General features: G+C 38.4%; 1 protein-coding gene across 2 annotated transcripts in view; it reads left to right on the forward strand.

Annotated features, from left to right (window-relative positions):
* The window catches only part of CCSER1 (coiled-coil serine rich protein 1), a 728,765-nt gene that overhangs the window by 247,706 nt on the left and 459,552 nt on the right, over nt 1–21,507 (forward strand). The gene's annotated exons all lie outside the window — the stretch shown is intronic.

Below are 21,507 nucleotides of genomic sequence, written 5' to 3' on the forward strand. Positions count from 1 at the left end.
ATGTTCCCTGATGCTATGTTTGCATCCTGTCTCACTTATGCCTCCCTTCATCCTATTTCCAGCCTATCCCAAAGCAAAGGCTGGAGAACACACTTTTTGGAGTCCCATAGCTGAATGGCTGCTGTGGATTGATGTTGTTTGAATTTGAATCTGAGGTGCGCTAGCTACACTAATCTTGGGAGTGCCGGATTACTATTGGCTCATATAAAATTATTTTCCTTATTTAATTTTCAGCATCAGTTTCTGCCACACACATGTAATTTGCACAAAGTAATGCATTTGAAATGTTAAAATAATGTTTCCTTGATTAGAGTATTACAAATCTACAGGAAGAGATGGATTTCTGATGCATTTCTAGTTTTGCTTGTGTTAGGAAGATAACTGCAAGGTTTCACGATACTATAAATGTTGCTGTGACTGACAAATATGTGAGGAGCTCCAACAAGAAGATTAATTACCTGAATTACATATGGCTATGTCAATGCAGATAATACTTTGCAGACTCTAATACGTTGCAGACAACTGAAGTGTTTATGGTATTAGCTTATAGCCATAAACAATGTCAAAACCAGAAAAGGACAATTTCTCAGAGGAGCTGGGGATTAGGTTCAGAATTTATCCAAGTACTTTTATATGCAAACCCATTCATTTATTGCCTTGATAGATTTCCACTGTTGTTGAACTACGTGGTCTCTGTTGACATCAATGTAACATCTATTAAGTTTTCAAACTTTTTTGCTGAGAAGGAACATTTGGAACTTGAGGATGTTAAAAACTATAATATATATCTAATATATATAATAAATAACTATAATGTTATCTTCTCATAGGTGATTAAATCCAAAGAAAACTTGCGTCTTGTGGAAAATAAAAAGTAAACAAAAGAGAGAAGCTGGAGAAACCATCATACAAAAAGTACTTCTGCAGCTTCTCTATTTCTGTGTTAACTTCCCAGACTCAATTACTCCATGAATGTAGTTCTGACTCCAAGTCACCTGGCTTGGATTGCCTCTCTGTGTCAGCGCCATTTAGAATATCCTTGACTACTCTCAGTTACTCTCTGTTTTCTGTACAGAAAAGAGCTCCAAGACTAAGGACTTCACAACACAAACTCCCTCCCTCCTGTGTCAATGATTGAATTTTGAAGCACAAATCTGTCATGGTCCTATTTTTCAAAATTGCTGCTACCAGCTAGAACTTATTCACTGTGCTGATGCTTTGGAAATGTGGGAAGTAGCAAGAACTGTTTAGATCCTTAGTTCAGGTATGCTTCCATTCAAATCTGGAAATTATTTTTGCACTACATGATCAGTGATTGATATTTTTAGAGGCAATAAGGGCATTAGGCATCTAACTCCAGAGGAAAACCGCAGAAGCTGGATCGGAATCCTGGAAAATCAGAGCCTATGCAAATTGTACTTTGCTACTCAGTTTTGAGTTGCTACTGTCAGTCAGTCTTTCAACTTACTCTATGCTATCCTTCCTCTTACCGATTTTTCTTCAATTATTTATGAAATTACTATTTTCATGTCTCGCTGCTGTTCTCCAATATGCTGAATCTCTTTTTTTTTAAACTACAATTAATTCCGACCTCTTCTAGTCTATATTTCTAACAAATAAAACAGTTGAATTTATTTACTGCAAACATGGAGTCTAAAAGGCTGTGCTTGTCGATATCATAGAACAGGGGCTTAGCCTTTACCAGAAATGATCTCTGAAGTAGTCATTACTTGTCTTGATGGATGTTAGATTTCAGGTTGGGATATGATTACACGAACAAGTATAGATAACTAATTTTTTTATATGTAAGCAAACATTCCATATGTATGTGAAACCTATTTGTGGCTTTTTCCTGTGGCGAACTATAATACATAACAAAACGGTGATGTGTTTATATATTTGAGTAGCCCTTATTCTCTCTAGCCTCAACCTTATTTTCCTTGTTATTCCTCTGTGGTATACATGCACTGAGTCTATAATCTCATTGATTCAACAACTATTATTTATTTACCTATATGGTTCCATGTACATTTATATGTATTAAAAGCCATGTATGCCTAAAAATACAACAACAATATCATCTGTACTGCCACATAGGTTAAAAAGGATAACATTACACTGCCTGTTGCCTGTCACCTTGTAAAGTGTTGTTCTGCCAGTAGCCATTGATTTTTGTGAATCATTTGGGGCTTATGGAGAGTAGTGATTTGGGAAATGTCAAGACACCAATCACAAGGTGTTATAGAGTAGTTTTGTTCACAACTAGTAATCATTTTTACCAGTAAAACATTTTTATTGTGTAGTCTTATACTGCTGTCAACTGTTGAAAGGTGCGACTTTGGAACATAGGTCTGAACACAGACTAGGCACGCTCTATCAGCAAGTCTACACCGGGTTTCAACTAGCACTTGCAGCCAAAAAGGAGATTGTGATTTTCCTTTCGAAAGGACTTACACCATACAGTATGCATTTAAAAACGCTGATGAAAATCTGGGAGCATGTGAGGGAAAAATTTAAAAAGGTGAGGCTGACATTTCATCAGGTAACACAAATTTGAATTGTGGCGATATTGCTATTACCTACATCCCAGCAATGAGAGCTTTAAGAATGGAGTGCTAAAGAATCACTAGTCCAGAAAAAAAGAAACCACAATATTCATAAGAATGTGATGCTACTTTTTAAGGAGAATGGAATCTGGTTTGGGGTTTTATAATTCTTATTGTATGTTTTTCCTTTGCATTTTATTTCTTTATTTGCCTGATATCTCTGTATTGTAAACAGTGATAATTAAAGCAGAATTCTAGGTATTTCAGGCCACTCTGCAACACCTCTTTCCTCTGTAAATGCTATTTGCAGCATCAAGTTACTTATTCAAGCCCTGAAAGGAGACAATGCTTCTGCGGAAAAATCCCTGTAGCAAAAGTGGATCACACTCAACCCTAGTAAACTCACCACCTTGTACAGAGCTGCAAAAGAAATTTGGTCAGTTTGTCTTTGTGGGTCTCTAGATACTATTAAGTAGTTGATTGTTATTTTTTAAGTGAGTATAGTGATATGGCGAAGCTCAGTAAGTGATTTCCCCAAAACCATTTAGCAAGTAAGTTCTTTAAGAAGAACCTGCATCTTTGAGCCCTAATAATGCGTACAGTGTCATGCTGTGTATTTGAGAGGAAATGCTACCAGAGGTTTAATTTCTCGGTTACTGTTTCCAAGAGACAAAGAACATAGAACAGTAGGCAGGGAATAAAATTAATAAAATAGGATTATTCAGATCAATATTAGATTCATAGTTTGTATGTACCCAGGAAAATACAGAAATCAATGATGGAAGTTAAAATCAGGATATCACTTGTTGTTTATGACTACTAATTTTTTAGTAGTATTTTTAAAGCCTTGTGTTATTAGTAGGTAGTTGGGGAAGACATACTATTTAATCTTTGAGAACAAGGACTTGGTGTCTAAAGGTACCAAAAGCCTGAATAAGATAAGAGGGAGAAGTATTTGGCAATTAATTCAGAAGTGAGATGGAATAAATTTGTGATGGAATAAATTAGTTGATCCTAAGGGTTTTCTGGATGCTGGAAACAACTCTGTTACAAACACAGTATTTTCTGAATGTCTTTGAAAATCTCTTTTGGAACTTGACAAGTCATTTGGTAGACGTCAGCTTTAAGGTTCAAAAAGCTTGGCATATAAAATTCAGCTTGGAATGGAAAATCTAGAGCAGCTTTCCTGGCAGATGCTCCCAGCAACATCACAGAAAACTTCCACACTATAGGTGACGGGGTTTTAACACAGTTTTCTTAGTGCTAGATTAATTTGTAGACACTATTCCCTAGTCATGTGGCATTAGGGCAAGTTAAGAAAGAAGGAATCGAGTTCACATGAAGAGGTATGTAAATCTTGACAAAAGCAGCTATGTTAGAGCAGATACAGTACGGACCTACTCATGCAGTAGCAATATAGGCTGTCTTCTTGAAAAGGATATAGAGCCCTATTGATTTTTAGCAGATATCTTTTTTTTCTTTTAATGATGTGAAAGCCATGGGAGAAGACTGTGTGTAAGCCATTGAATCAGTGGTAATTTTCAGACACAGATAAAAATGTTCAGTTTGGTTATTCTCATGGAGTGTTCCAGCCATTAGTGGAAGTAGAAGGCAAACGTTATGTGCCTCATTCTCAACCCAAACTTTTCAGAGACTTTCAACAAGCCAGTTACTTATTCTGTATACATCATCTTCGTGAATGTTATGAAGAATGAAAATACCTGTTGTTGTTTGTTTAAATGAGAAATGTGTATGGTTTTTCTTAACCTTCCCCACTGATTTCTGGTGTTCTTAATTCTTAATATCATGATAACAAAACATTTGTCTCAGTGCTGATAACTATAATATCACGTAATACTACTTATCAAATGGAAGCCCTTTTTTTGCCTAGCACGTAAGTTATTGAATTTAAGGACTGACTTTTTGACTTCTTCTGTGCTCCTGGAAAGCAAATACAAGATCTCTGCTGCTGCTCTCACTTGTAAATGGTGATTTATAATTCTTTTGGTCTGTTTGAGGACAATTTTTGTTGTCCTTGCACTGTAACAGGTCACACACAGAACTTCTTATCAGAGATTAGGACCCAGCTGTGCTGGTATGAAACAAGCGTACCAGATTAACATAGGGCACATCACCTAAAGAGTTTGCAGCAGGGGGGGTGTTGGTATTCTGTGGCTGGGATAGCTGTAAACCACTTGCTTTGGTGGCTGCTAGCCCTGTCGCTACCACACCTGGAGTCTCACGATAAGAGGGAATATACCCCCTGTATTAGCTCCATCTGGTGTTATCTGCATGGCCCATTTTCTTTTCAACGCTGCTTTCTCCAGTTCATTCCCTGTTAAAGATTCACTACGTATTTACTCAGCTTTTCTGTTTTGCAGCCCATGCTAAGGTCTATATAATACTATATTTATCTGGTTTAAAATTTGACACAGGTATACATAACCAACATGCAGCTTTTTCATTATGCATTTATGTAAAGTAATTTCTCATTAAAAAAATTGTGTTAGTTGAATAGGTATATTGTGATATATTCATGCCACACTGCTTCTAAGACAAGTGATTTTTTCAACCTAGTGCTAAAGGAATGAATCTCTTCTAAACTGGTCTACGTGACAATGGAGACAAGATGAATTGCAGTCTTTTCAGGCCTTGAACTGTTCAGAAGTCTGTAGGTATTTACACAGTATCTGATAAATAATTTAGTAAAAACATTGCATACTCTATTGCAAATCTACTGATAATATTTTTCAGGGTTTAAAGAATGTTTAACATCTCTTACATTTGGGTGCATAATTTTCTATAAACTGCAGAATTTAGAAGAGAATTATGACTTTTTTACAGAATTGACAAACCACCCATAGAACTAAGTAAATAATGTTATTTACGATACCAGAGTCAGAAAGACTGTATAGGAAGAAATCCACCTGAGACAGTGACTAGGGAGATGTAGGTACCCGAATAGTTTTAAAACATGTAAATAGAACTTCCAGGCACTTCCACTATTCACAAAATCTTTATCCCATTTGTGGTGCCCAACTTTATGCCTCTAGGCATGCTCAAAGCCAGTTAATTTTGACATGAATTGCTCTGCATCTGGCTCCTTTTTTCAGCTCCTTCGGGATTCACAGAATAGGCATTGCCCTGACTTCCTCACCTGTGGAACCAGATGTTAGAAAGATGCTAAAAGTGTTCTTTCAAAGAGCCACTGAAAAAATACTAAGGAGCAGTTTCAGGCTTTGTCAACTCTCTTTCTTAATATAATCTCTTTCAACTTGACAGAAGTATTTCTACCAGTTTCTTTGCTCAGTGTTTTGGTAGTCTCATAATATTTCGCCACTTATACACAGTGGTTTTCTGGTGGAAAAGAAGGCCATGACTGACCTGACAGAAAATTTGGGAAAACATGAGTCATAGGCTTCTGCTTTATCCGGTAGATCAATGATTTGAAAACTGGACTGTATTTGGGAAACCTCCATTTCAGTCCTTCTGGTGTAGAGAACGTCAAGCCCTACATCCAAGGACACCTCCTTGACTTAAGTTAGTATTCTGAGGATATTTCCTTCCCTTCTGTTGCAGCTCTTCTGTTTAAAATGGTCAGAAAATCAGTGGAGCATTCAACACTTTCTGAAAAACTCCCTGTAGCTTTGTGGTTGAATCATGAGGAGGAGTAGAAACATGTAGGTCAAAACTCCCTCAGGCAGAGGAGGGATTTGAGTCCAGGACTTCTAAATGTTCTCCCAAGTTCTTATTATCAGGCTTTGGAACAGAGAGGCTTAGCACCTCATAGATTTCTTTGTCCGCTAATGCATATGAGTACTTACCATAATGTTCCTTTAATGCTTTCAAGTGCTTTCTACCTTAGCATGCTTTTCACTAAAGAAGCCATTTAAATGAGTGTTTTCCAAATAGGAGGAGGTGATTTTTGCTGTTGCCGTGATATGTGCAGTTTAGGATCACCATCTGTACTCTGTTGCTACCTCACATAAATTATCGGTTGTTTAATTTAGCTTTTTTCTCATGTCATTTATTTCCACATACGGAGGTAGCAGCTTTACCAGTAGATAATAGGAAGTTATTAACTTGTTTCACCTTACATTCCCACAACCACATGCTGCTATTTCTTATAATAACCTTGGCTTCAGTAATGTGGCCCTTTGTGGGATCTTTCAAGTGTGCTGTGTAATTATATTGCGACTCCAGAATGAATGTAGACTGTCATTGCATTACCCTACTAATCTAATATGGTGATTGGGGTGTTGTTTGTATGATACTTTCCCACTTTTCTCATCTGATAAAATTCTGTTTAAAATTAACTATTTCCTTTTTCTGCAACACTGATGGATTCTGCGCCACTACACAGCCAGTGTAGGAGTAGGGAAATGTCTGTAAAACTGCTAAAACATGAGTGGTAAAACTGATGGAAATAATATTGATTTCCAGGTTTTAAAGGAACACTACTAGCAGCAGAGTCAACAAAAATCTAAACTGTTTGTAGGAATTTTTTCAGTGGTTTTAATGGGGCAGTTTAAAATAATTTTTCTGAAATGTTTTAACCTAATATGATTACAGGTAATTTTTAAAGGCACTGCAAAAGAAAACAAAGAGGTTTATTTTCTTTTTAATTATGTAGTACTTGCTGTATTCTTAACATTGCAGTTCTCCTTTGCACATTCCTAAGTAAATTAAATATAGCATAAGTCATTCAAAAAATAGAAAGGGGAGAGAGGCTGAGAATCTAAAAGAGAGAACATATTCACCACGGACATTTAAATTATCTTTGTTAACGTCTAGTGCTGAGTTTGGCTCCTTTCTAGATTATTCCCCTAACTGGCAGATTATGGGACTCTCTGCAAGAAGACGGCAGTAAATGCAATTTGCCATCTGTGGGCAAGTTTTTTTTGTGGCAACATACCTGTATCAAAAATGGATCTTTATCATCATGCTGTATTTTGAAGTAAATGTCCAAATTTCCTGGTAATGCAAATCAGCCTCTTAAAATGAAAATTAATGGAATTTAGCTAATTCAGCTATGTGAGATTCTGACCCTGTTTTTCAAGATGTCCCTTACCGTTCATAAAATGATTCATTAGTAATTGTTAGGAAGGATATATTAGTGATAGTTAAAAATAAATGAGTTTCTGGAAGGTGGAATGTTGAAAAAGTTAAGGCCTAGTACCATTAACAGATGGACACCTATATGTAGATAATAGCTTTCTGATAATTGTGGTGGATCACAAGTAATATATGCCCCCACTCTGTTTTCCAGTATTTGGCAGTAGTGGCTACAACTTCTTTGGTATGTCTTAGAACAGGTCAGCATGTGGCTTTCCTCCTGTTGCACTGAGGCACGCATATTTCATACCATGAAAACGCTGCTTGATCTGCCCTCTCTTATGTTGCTCTGAAGCACTTCAATAAAAGGAAGATCATATCTGTCGGCGATTAAGGGAATACTTTTATGGATCGGTGTAATCGATTCATTAGTTTATGAACCCAAAGTTCTTTAGAGGGTGCCACAGATATTTATGATGTCTTTGAGCATTTGATTTTACACCAGATCTGTAAATTGGCTGAAAGATGTGTAAAAATTCATACAGTCAGACAGCTCCCTCCTGGCTACACACATAAAGTGGCTCAGAAGCATAAATTATTCCTGCTGAGGTCAATCATAATTTATGCTATTTTGCTTCTGCATCTGCTATTCTGAGGAAGAAGAATATAAAGATCATTTGCATTTGAAGAAAAATTGCCCTCTTTGCATCAAACTTCATTCACTTTGGGAAATCTGTTGTTACAAATGGTAATCTGAAGAGCTTCAGTTAAAATTGGCAGGTCACAGAGGAAAAGTGCTTCAGATTGTATTTTTGAAAAAGCTGAAAAAATGACCACAGCTGGACAATTGAACCTTAGAGATTTGCAGAGATGTTGCTATTGAGGATGTGATCTGTGCATTTCACTGTGTAGAAGTGTGAAGTAAAAATATATGATAGTAAAAGATGGTCACAAGATGCCCAAGTTAACCTTTCTTCTTCCAGTGTCATGTTAAAAATATAAATACAAAATGGTAAAGAAATTCCAAACTACAGTGTCTAGAGCAACTTGAGTGCAATCATACTGCATTACTGATTTCCCACTGGTAGCTGTGTGGAGTTGAAAGACTTGGGAAGTCTTACAGGAGCTTGAGGCCCTTCTCTATTTGCATTCGATAGTAATTAAACTGGATCCTGCTCTTTGAAACAGTTAAGGAGCTATTGGCGGAGTAGCAATCTAATTATATCTGAAGTTTTTTACTGTTTCTTGGGCTATAGTATTCCAGATTTAGTGAAGGCCCATACAATTTGCAAACACCACCTACTTGGTGGGTTTCGTTGAACTGAAAACATACTTCCCATTTTCAATGATGTGATATAAAGTGTGATGACAAAATTGCTAAAGAACATATTACTTTCATTTTGCTGAGTATATGATAATTGTTGTTTGAAAGTACTGGGTAGAGAGGATGTGAAAGCAACAGAATCTGGCCTTGTCCTGTGGAAAGCCCTCAGGCTGTCTCTTCATCACCCTACTGGGATACCTGCTACTGAATCATGTATCACTCTACAATGCCATGACTGGAAAGCTCTGGAGTCTTTTTTGTTTACATTAGTAGAAATCCATCCTGTCAGGTATTTTTATTTAATAGTTTTAGATTTACTGCCATCCCTGAGAGTATGAGGACTTCTAAGCAGCTAGATAGGTGATAAGGAGATATCCTTATGTAGTCTGAAAAGTGTAATTTAAAACAGCTAAAACTAGCAAATGGTGATTTAAACTAACTAAAATCTTGACAATGTATTACCAGGAAAAGGAAACATATACAAAAATCGTAGTTTTATATTCCTTTGTATGTTGAGGAATTAATTCTACCATAATTAATCTCCCAGGAATTTCATTTGTCTGATATGTCACGTGTATGAAAGCAGAATAATCCTTTAAAAAAAAGAATTTCAGGCCAACTCCAATTTCTGTTCTATAGGATGCAGGTGGAAACTGGAATTCATGTCATCAAAGTTGTATTTTGGTGCCAGGAATTGCTTCTGTCTTCATGATGACAATGACCACATTTTACAACTTCGCTGTCTCTTTAGTTTTCATGTTTTAAGTGTTCTTAGCTCATTAAAGGAATTGTTGTAATATACCTGAAGTATATTTAAAGTATACTTCCTAAGGAATACCTAAAAATACCTTAAGTATTTTAAGTACATATGTTGATGATAACTTGCATGGATTAAAGGGTTTGATGGGGTTATAATTTCACTAGTTTGGTGCCTGTAATTCTTTGCCTAATCGTCCTTGCTTTATTTGGCTGAGTAATCTATTTTTTTCTAAGATGTCTAGCATGAATAAAAGTAGCAGATAAGAACTGTAGCAATGCAGGTAGGAGTCAAGAGTAAAGTGAGAGAGTTAGACTATTCCTATTAAATAGTATTTCCCGTCTTTGTCTCTTACAGCTTCACGACAATTTTATCTGAAGTTCCACGCATTACATACTATATATAATAATAGTCCAAACCCTGAATTAGTTTAAGCATTTTTCTTAATTTCAACTCTCGCTGATATTTATCACTAAATAAAGGTTGACTGTACAGCCATTATGAGGAAAAGAATCCAATTTTTCTTTATGTCACTTCCAAACTAAAGATATGTCTGTGACCCAAGTGGTCAATTTAGGCAAGCATGAACAGGTTATTTAGAAGACCCAGTGGCTGTCTTATCTCCAGTCCTTTTTTTTTTCTTCTCCTTTTTTTAGAAAAGGGAGAACAGGAAGAAAAAAGACAATATCAGCTTACATTATTAAAATTCACCTTTTTGAGACACAGTAAGACTGGTGGTTTATATTAGAAATGGGCTTTGTTAGTTTGAATTCAACATACGAGATATTTCCTTGTTAAATTGCTATTTTAATATCTAGCTCCAAAAGCTTATTTAATGTCAATCTAAGAAGGAAAAAAAAGACACTTAGCTTTTTTTTTTCCCCTTGCTTTTGTTTAGCCCATTTTTTCTTGTCTAGTTAGCTCTCCTAGGCAGCATATACCATACTTCAGTCTCAAAACTACATTATAACATGCTTCCTCTACATTAGCAAAATTATTTGGAAGCAAAATGAATAATAATGATTTTTCAGGTATTCATTTTGCTGGGCAGATGTGCTATCTCAGGGTAAAGAAAGCTAGCAGTAGAGAATATGAACTGTTGGAAATGCATAAGGATGCCAATAATAACATTATCTTTAATGAACAGGAATGAATGTGTAGGTCTATGTTTTTTCTTTTATATAAAAATGATTTCATATTAATACTTACCATCAGGTAACCATGCCTAGTGCTTAATCTCCCTTTATGAAGAAGTCAGGCAGCCTGACATCAATGCTGTGAAGTGCTAAACAACTCCATGAAATACTGAACTCCTTAAGCTGCAGAAACAAGCAACTCTGCGGTATAATTATCATTTCTGATGCCAGTACCGTCTCTAATGAAGGATGAGCTTTTGCACTGAATTGTAAAAAATTTGCATTTAAAATTCTCCCCTCTTTTATTGTTAAAAGGCAGTTTATGTCTGAAGAAGTGTCATTTACTGCAGCATGCCAAAACAAAAGCATGCAAATTATGCCAGTTTACCATTTTCATCATGAATGTTGTTACTGCTTGTAGAATGAAGATTTTGCTCCTATTTGCACTCTTTTTTACATATATTTCTGATGTTCAGCATGTTTGATCACGGTTTTCTTCCAAATTTCATTTTCTTTCTCCATAAATAATAAACAATGATAATGAAGCAAAGTGCCTTTTCTATTCTGTACTCTAATTGAGTATAGCATATAATAGCATCTATTATAATACATTACAGGAATTGCTTCAAATAATATATACTATCTTCCACTGTTTGAAGAGATGCACTGGAACAAAAATTATGTATGTTACTAGCTTTAGGCTCTTTTTGGGGGGAAAAAAAAAAAGAAAAGAAAAAAGAAGAAATTATGCATTTGAATATTGCTACCTGGAATAATTTTTGCATTTTTCTTGCTACTTAGATAAGATAATTTAATTCACAAACATAAATTGTTGCTTCTTTTCATTACATTTCCTTAATTCTAAATGTCATTTTTTATTCTGTTCTTGATGTTTTCAGCCCTTAGTATTCAGTCTCTGTCTGCATCATATCTGGGTATTTACTGTTTTGAAGCTCAATACAAATGGAATTCTAAAGACAAATGTCTTCAGATTATATTTTATTGACACGATTATTTGTACACCAAATATTAAAACCTAGTAGATTTTACTTTGCAATTGCCATTTTCTGTTGCAAATACTGTAAGACTTGCAGAAATTTAAGAAAAAGTAACAGAAAATTGAGGGCTTTTGGGACACTTTCAGAGTAACTACGGCATGCGACAGCTTCTGTTATTTTTAAACATTTTCAGTCATATAGACCTACTTTTTCACAATAAGAAAAAAACCCCCTCGGTCTATCTTTTTAATGATTCATACTCTTAATTTTAATTTTTTTTTAAACTACGGAATGCCAAAATCCATATGGTGCTTTCCAGGCTGTTAATACTTCAGACTTGGAACGTAAAATGTGTCCTCTTTCAATTCACCCCAGGACAGATGGGGAAGAGTGATTCCAGCTTCGCAAAGCCATCATTTTTTATCATTTCTTTGAATGGTTGTTTCTTAGGTACTTTCCTAAAGCAATAATTTTACTAATAGCAACTGAAAATTGCTGTATAATTTTAGCATTACATTTTCTGACCTTCTTAGCTGATCACACAGGAATTGTAGCACAGTGTCTTCTGCACAGTAGATTATCGCATTACTGCCCGTGGTACTGGTCTCTTCTAATACTGTTTCTCTTACGATTGTTGCTACCGCAGTCTCATTTCCCCCACAGCTTATCAGCTCTACAGGGGCCTCAGTTACTGTTGGAAGTGGTAGGGGAGCCAGATATTCCCCAATAGCTATAAAAGTTCTCCTGAAGCGCCGGGGTCAAAAGCTATGGCGTACATCTTGTAACAGTACATCAGGTGAAACCTCTTTAGTTCATAGAGCTGGGCTGCCAGAGCTGAAAGACAGGGTGCTTTACCAGAGGTCTAGCAGAATGACTCTTTGCAGCTGGAGGAGGTGAAGAGTATAAATTGACTTCTGGTGAGTATTTGTGCGGTCTGGAGTAGACCTTGGAGGTGTAACGCTGTCCATGTGGCTAACAGCAGCCTCGTCCTTCCCACCGCACAGCAAAGGACAAAAGCATCAGCTCCAGATATGAAGAACCAAGTTTTCAGTCACTTGAACAATACAAGCTCTTATCTTTCCTTTGTTGTGCTGCAGACACTTGACATGTTTATTATTACACTGTTCAGTTTTGCTAAACCACCTTTTTGCCCGTGTTATATCTTAGTAATGGCACACAAATTTTGTGAAGGCACAGAAGTGAACATTGAAGTGGGTAAATAAGTAGTCTCCATAACCTTCAAGTGCTGCACTCTAACTTCTCCTGGACTTCTTATGGCTGGCCCCAAATGTGGGGGAGAAGGGAAGAAAATCAAAGTCTTTGAGCTAAAGGAAGTTAACGATTGTCCAAAAGCCAGCAAAAGACTGATTTTCATGGTTCTCAATAGAAGGGGGTAGAGGAGGATGGACGTGAAAAAGCAGATCAGCATTTTATACATAGAGATGTTAACATGACTGTAGCCTTTTACTGTGCCAATAAAATGATATGCTGCCATAAATTTCTAACTGTGAAACATTTGGCTTTATATCATCATTTACATGAAGATTTTTTAAAACAAAAGTGAACCATGATTCAGCCATTTGGTTTAATTAGTATTGTTTGTATAAGAGTACGAAAAAATTATTGTAAATTAGATGGGCATTAAGCTTGCTTTTTAAAGGGGTTTTGTTGTCATGCAGGCATGAGGCAGAAATAGCGTCGGGCAATTTAATTCAAATTTTTGTTGCTTCCTGATAAGCATCTGAAGAACTTACATTACTTCTGCAAGATCGGTTCTCACGTAACTTTCCAGTGCTATTTTCTCACAAACTGTTGATACAACTCACTCTGTGCTTCTTGCTGTTTAATTTCTTTTCATTGTAGAAAGGCACTTGATGCCATTTAAGAAACTAGCAAAGAGATCTGCCAAAAAAGCACTTGTGGCACCATATGGCACTTAAAATCAAAATTGAGCTCTGTAATAAGACCCTTCCTGGGTTTTATTTCATTTGTTTCCCCTGTCAGGTTTAGTGTCATGAATTTTCTGTAGTTGAATTTTATTCTCTGTGCTAGTGGCTAGTAAACATATTCTATTTTCTATAAATATGTTGGTAAGTAGACAATCAATGTTTGAACCTACTTTTTCCCCCTGTTCATAGAAAACAAAGGAAAGCAATTCCTCCCTGCCAGTATGAAATAAATAAATAAATAAATAAATACTGTCCCTTTCTAAAACCTCAGAACATTACATACCATACCTAGGCGTGCTGAATTAATGGTTTTATATACAATGCTTAAAATGGCTATTGGAAGCACTCTCCAGCTTCACAAGGGTACATGTGTTAGAAACCACGGAAGCGCTTGAGAATGGTCACGTAGGAATTAGGGCATCTCCCGCCAAAAAGGTGGCGGGATCAATAGCCCAACTGAAGTGCATCTACACCAACACACACACCATGGGCAACAAACAGGAGGAGCTGGAAAACATTGTGCAGCAGGAAAACTATGATATAGTTGCCATCGCAGAAACATGGTGGGATAACTTGCACAACTGGAGTGCTGCAATGGATGGCTATAAACTCTTCAGAAGGGATAGGCAAGGAAGGAGATGCAGTGGGGTAGCCCTGTGTGTTAGGGAGTGTTTTGATTGTCTAGAGCTTAATGATGGTGACGATAGGGTGGAGTGTTTATGGGTAAGAATCAGGGGGGAAGGCCAACAAGGCAGTTATCAATGTGGGAGTCTGTTACAGACCACCCAACCAGGATGAAGAGGCAGACAAAATATTCTAGAAGCAGCTGGGAAAAGTCTCTCAATCGCTAGCCCTTGTTCTTGTGCGGGACTTCAGCTTCCCAGATGTCTGCTGGAAATACAGTACAGCAGAGAGGAAACAGTCTAGGAGGTTCCTGGAGTGTGTGGGAGGTCACTTCCTGACAGCTGGTGAGTGAGCCAGCTAGGGAAGGTGCCCCGCTGGACCTGTTGTTTGTGAACAGCAAAGGACTCGTGGGTGATGTGATGGCTGGAGGCCGTCTTGGGCATAGCGATCACGGAATGATAGAGTTTTTGTTTCTTGGAGAAGTAAGGAGAGGGGTCAGCAGAACTGCCTCCTGGGACTTCTGGAGGGCAGACTTTGGCCTGTTTAGGAGACCGGTTGACAATAGTCAGGTTTACCCTGTAAGTCAAAATGGAGAATAAGCACTGACACCTGCAGGCACTAAAAGATCTGTATTAAGAGCCCAGAAAGATAGGAAACCCCCAGATTCACAAGGTGGGATGCAGAGGTTTTTTTCATGTCAGTGGTACTTTGAATATCTGTCTAACCAAACGTCAGTGGAATTACTCCTTCCGGAAGTTCATGCAATATTAGGCATGATTCTGAGCTTGCCACAATGCAAATGAAGAATAAAACAACTAATCTCATGTGAACAGATTAGTAAAAACAACTGCAAGGCTGGGAACAGGTTGATTAAGTTTGTAATAATGAGGTTACAAGCTGTGATTGCATGTTTTAGGAGCCAACTTTCTCATCTATTGTAGCTCTTTTAAGTCAACTGTGAGAAAGTTAACCACATTCCTTCTGTGCAGAGCTGCAGATGTTCCAACATGTCATATCAAAAAGTAATTGCATAAGGCATTCAATTCAGATCCCTGTAACTGCTCAAAAAACTAAACTATTTTGTTAGTTGTTGCTGTGTGAGTCCCAAGTTGTTACTAAAGCCAACTGAGTTGGGTTGCTTTGAGGCAGTAACTCTAGAAGATATGATGTAATTAACTTGGGTAGATGAAGTTTATAGTTGACAGAAGATATCCCAAATGTGTCATGTAGACTCCAGTCAATTTGTCAGATTTCTACAATACTTGGAGAAGATTTATAGTTCGTTGTGATAAGTTCCATTAGTATATTGGCAGGTGTATTAAAAAAAAAAAAAAAGGAGCAATTACTGATAAGTGGCATGTTTCTATAACATGCATTTGGTTATCAGTAAAGAAGATGAGTTTACAATATCCAAAATGGCACCTTTAAGAACCTAGACATCAAAAGGCAAAAAATTATTCCAAAGCAATTTGGAAACAGGAGTAGTAATTCCTTCCATGACCTGATTTTCAAATTTCTTGTGAAAAGGTGGGTTGTCTTTTGCAATGTACAGCAGAAATAACTATTTTGCAGTACTCCGTAAGTCCTGTAAAACACTGATGTCTAGAATAATTTTTTAGACACTTAATTTCCATTTCTAATAAGAATTAGTTGCAGCCTTTGCAAATCTTCTGCTTTTGCATTGATGTTGAATTTAAGAGGGAAGTGCAGTGAAAGCTGAGCTTTAAAAGAAGTGTTTAAAACTGTTGGTGGCCTGGATGCTTTGCCTTTATCTGTAAAAGTTATCACCAGTTATCACCAGCCACTTTATTTACTGGCTATCTTTCATAATCCTCTAGCTCATGATAGGGGAAACAATAACAGAAGGGAATGGCGTGTCATGGTTGTGGATTTTTTTTGTAACAGAGCCCTACAAGTGGTAACATCTGACCCTTGTTGCAAACTGTGGTAAGGAAAAATATGGGAGAAAGAGGAGGAACAAGGGTCAAGAATCAAAAAAGAATCTGTAGTAAACAGCTAACTGAATTCTCCTGTTGGAGTATGGCCTGGAATTCAACTCAGTCTTCCATTTCGTGGTGTAAACTTTGAAAGCAAGACTGCTGATGAGGGGTTGGGCTTTTTTTTTTTTTTGGCAACTTTCTTACAAAACTGATCTCAAGCAATCTGGGTTTTTTTTGTCTCTATTCCTTGTCTCCACCCAGTCTACCCATTGCTTAATTACAAAACAGAAGTTTTGTACTGCAAGACTGGTGATTTAAAACTTAAAGCTGATCATCACCAAACTATTTTTTTTGTCCTGGGAAGGAAATAGCTGCGTAATTTTTTACTGTTATTACTACATTAATAATATAGATATAATTGACAACAGTTAGATGCCTTTAAAATATTGGTAGGTAAATTCTTTTGAAACTTCTGCTATTTTGCTGCTTATGGAAACCTACTTCAGGTCATAGTTTTTTACAGAAATTGCATTATTGTAGGCATCTCCTTATAAATTGCTGTGTATGTTTTTTGTTTCCTTGTTTAGATTAGGTTTTATTTTCTATTTAAAGATAAATTGCTGAACTTTCTGAAATGTGAAATTGCAAGGTAATGTCAGAAAGCATTCTTTATGGATGTTCTGTAAAATCTCTCCCCTGTGACGTTATTGAAATTATTGATATATAAAGCAGAAAAATAAGAAGACTTTATTAACACAACAGCAAGAAGCTACAGATTAGCTGAGTATTGCAGTAAATATCCATTATGAACTGGTGTCAATCCAAAATGAGTGGTCTTTCTCTTTTATCTGAAAACAACTCATTGGGGAACATGGATTACACCTGACAGTCACAAATCAGTCTTAAATTAAAGTACTTTCTCAATCTAGTTAGACAAATTAGCTACTGATAAAGTAATTATTTAAAATTAATACAGAATTGTTCATCCAAACTGATTGTGAAACACTTAATGTCCCTAAGGAATCCTTCTGGCCAAAGCTCCCAGGTTGAACGATGCTTCTGTTTAACTGGGTGTGTGTAGTCTCCAGCCTTGAAAGCTGGGAATATTTTGGCACTTAGGGAAAACTTCTGGCCAAAGCTCCCAGGTTGAACGATGCTTCTGTTTAACTGGGCGTGTGTAGTCTCCAGCCTTGAAAGCTGGGAATATTTTGGCACTTAGGGAAAACATATTTGGGGAAGACATCTGCTTGTGATGAATATGGCTGTCATCTTGGAAAATAAAGGTCTTTATACAAGTCTTTGGTAAGGGGAATTTGGTAGAATGAAAGCTGCAGGTAATCACTGCAGGTGATTAGGAGGTAGTGTGAAGGTGTTGGTGAGGTATTCCACCACCACACCTGGGGCTCTATCAGGCATGAGGAATACTTTTTTCCCTGTACTGGCAAATGCATGCATACATACATACATACAAGGTATACTATGGGGAAAAGGCAATGTAGTAAATGGCATACAAAGTCATGAAGAGATAATGTACATTAAATGATGTACATTTCTTTTAAAATTTGGAATACCAAACCATATGTGGAAGCTGAAGGAAGGAAACTAAATCAGGACGGTATGGGTATGCAAACAGGGCATATTAACAGGTAGAGCAGGGCAGACGCCTCAGAGTGGTGTCTAAGTGGAAGGAGGATGCGATACTGGTTGGAGTGGATGCAGTGAAGAAAGGAGATGATTCAAGTTAAAATTTAAAGGTATCGGTGCACTTTACAACAGAAAGCTTTAGGTACAATAAGAACAGCAGCAGAAGGTGAAGTTAAAGGTTGTGAAGTCACTAGGTGTTGTAGATACAGTCTGGCCTAGGAAAATGTCAAAGAGACCCGATAGCAAGTCGGAAACAAAGACCAGTAAATTTCTGTTGCCACTTAGGCGGCTGTATGCATTTCTTGAAAGATATCAGATGGCACAAGATTGGCAATGTAAGGGACAGCACTACGTTTCATGAGGTAGAACTGGGGAAAGAAAATGAAGGAAGAAATCAAAAGGATATTGATGAAGGTAGACAATGTGGATTTGGTAGAAGTAAAGAGGAAGGAACTAAAGGGAAAGGAAATAAAACCACAAAAAATGCTTTAAAGCAGAGATGATTAATCAAAAACTAAGGAACTAAGCCTAGAAATGGATTTTAAACGCAGAAAGAAAAGGCTAAGGATTAACATCTTCCCTGGCACAAATTCACCTTCCTTCATTCCTTCCTCAGAAGCCTCAAAATGGTAAATGGGATGCGAGTGATTTGCTACCTTGCATTGGGCTTTGTTCAGCTACATCCTGCCCTGATCTCTTTCAAACCAGAGTCTAATACCTCCTGTGAAGAAAAAACAGAATTTACTTGGCAGGAAAAAAAAAGATGTAATAATTTTGAAGCTGTTTTTATGGTTTGTTTGTTAAAAGCAAACTAACTCCAAACTTCTCATCAGAACATTTTCAGCTGAATTCACCCATATAGAATAAACTTTTCCTTTTTTTTTTTTTCTCTTACAAGAACTTTTGTCTTCCACAAACATTACTGTAACTGCTTACAAGCAGTACTCCTGAAGAGAGCTGCTATGAATATAGTGTGGGTCTATAGTAAGTCTATAGTACGATTAGCCCGTACTTTCTGGTCTTCCCTGCATGTATTTCCCTGCACTGAATCAAGCTTTTAAAATGTTCTCACTCGTTAAAAAAAGCTTGTGGACTGCCAAATTTACATGCACCGTATTCTTCCATTTAAATAAGCTCCTGTATAGGAAAACTAGTGCAAACACCTGCAGTCATAGTAAGTCATCTCTATCTCTTTTCTCTTGGAAATATTGTTGTATTATCTGTCATTCTGTCTGTATTTGAGTAAATGTTCAATTTCTTACTTTTTCATTGTTGTGAATTTGAGAAAATTACCCTTCCTGATATGTAATATAAATGGATCCTCATTACTTTTATTCTTGGAGCATTATGCATCATTTCACACCAAACCAGCTGCATGGAAATGTTGCAAAAAAAAAAGGCGTAAAAAAATTTCTAATTTGATGGTTCATTTCCTGAAATTATGATGTCTCTCAGAGGTAATAACAATCACTGGTGTATGCTTTTCTCAATGCAGAAATAAGACAGGGGGCATCTGAAGACACAGGGGTTAATCTAGGATGCAAACAGATAAACTCAGTCATAATGCAAAAGTATCAGGGCTGGCCGCCTCTCCCCAGGCAAAAGATGTTCAGATTTGAAAATCTCAAAACATGAACCGCTTTATTGTTCCCAGTTTTGGTAGAGAGAAAGCTTGGTAGAAGTTTTATTCTCACATTATAAAATCTGATTTTATCGTATGTCCAGAGGCATGTAATATGCATATCTTAAGTGGATTTGTAAGGATTTGTTTCGTAGGTGCGTACATTTTACTGTACAGCACATAGGGTTTCATTATTCGCTTCCCACATATACAATAAGCAGCTACATAGTTCAAGGGGTGAACTCACACTGCTGACAAGGTGGGGAGAGGACTTGAAGATTTTTGCGTTTCACTCCTTTTTTTCTTTTTAAAGAAATATTAAATACTGGCAAGCCATTTTCTTGGGTGAAGAAATATCATTTGAGTTTATTCAGCGAATTAACTCAAAGCGTCGCCGAGGCAGGCTGGGCAGCAGAGCCCCCACCGCCGGGTGCGGGGCAGCTTCCCCCAGCGGGAACACCTCAGGGGAGCGCAGAGGCGCGGCACGGGCCCGCAGCTCTCGCGAGAGCGGCTGACGAGACCTGGGCGGGGCCAGGAGCAACGGCGGCCAAGCGCCCCCCCAACCGGTAGAAGAAGCCGCTAGGGGGCGCTAGCCAGCAGGGGTGGCGCGGCGGGGCGGGCGCTGTGCCTCTGCCTCTGCCTCTGCCTCTGCCTCTGCCGGCTGGAGCAGGAGCAGGAGCAGGAGCAGGAGCAGGAGCAGGAGCAACGGCGTCCCCCGGCAGAAGGCTGAGTCCGCGACTGACGGAGCTTCCCGGAGAGAGCTGCGGTGGGGACACGCTGCCAGCCGGTGTCAGGCTGCAGGCTGCGCCCGACTCCTGTGCCAGTACCGGCGGGCAGCAGTGAGCCCACCTGTGGGAGGTGTGCCCAGGTAGAGGAACTCCTCCGCTTCGTGGCAGAGCTCCGGGAGGAGGCGAGGAGGTTGAGGAGTATCAGGGAGTGCGAGAGAGGGATAGACTGCTGGAATCGCAGCCCACCATCCCTGGGACAGGCCCAACAGGCAGACAGGATGCATGATACGAAGGATCCCCTGTCCTCTCTCCACCCAGCAGAAGGCGGTCACTTAAGGGATAGTGGGGGATTGGTGACAAGTTCCTGCCCAGAGCAGCAGGTGCATCTCCTCCGTGACTACCCCACCTTCCCAGGTGCCCTCACACAACAGGTAGGAGGCTCTGCAAGTGGAACCAAACAATAATGAGGATGATGGTCCATCTGGTTTGGAGGCGTCGCCAAGATGAAGTCAGCCTATGCCCGTCAAAACCACTTAAGAAAAAAAAAGATGGGTCATTGTCATAGGAGACTCCCTTCTGAGGGGAACAGAAGGCCCAGTTTGCCAACCTGACCCACTTCTTAGGGAAGCCTGCTGCCTCCCTGGGGCCCGGGTTAAAGATGCGAAGAGAAAACTTCCTACTCTGGTACAGCCCTCGGATTATTATCCGTTATTGATTTTCCATGTAGGCAGCAATGAAGCTGCAACTAGAAGTCTGAGGGAAATCAAGAGAGACTTCAGGGCCTTGGGACAACTGGTTAAGGGATCAGGAGCACAAGCAGTGTCCTCTTCTATCCTTCCAGTTGCAGGGAATGATGTTGGAAGAAACAGGCAGACCCAGCTGGTCAATACCTGACTCCATGACTGGTGTCACCAGCAGAATTTTGGTTTTTTTCATCATGGGTTGGTCTACAAGACACCAGGCCTGCTGACGACAGATGGGGTACACCTGTCTCAAAGCAGCAAAGGATCTTCACACAAGAGTTAGCAGGGCTCATTGAAAGAGCTTTAAATTAGATTTGAAGGGGGAAAGGGATAAAACCAGGCTCACTATTGATAAGCCATGGGATGGCATGCCAGTGTTTGAGGGACAGTGTGCTAGTGAGGTCCTCCAGTCTGCTCCACAATGTGCTGAGTACACTGGAGC

Source organism: Ciconia boyciana, chromosome 5 (assembly GCF_034638445.1).
Source record: "Ciconia boyciana chromosome 5, ASM3463844v1, whole genome shotgun sequence".
NCBI lineage: Eukaryota > Metazoa > Chordata > Aves > Ciconiiformes > Ciconiidae > Ciconia > Ciconia boyciana.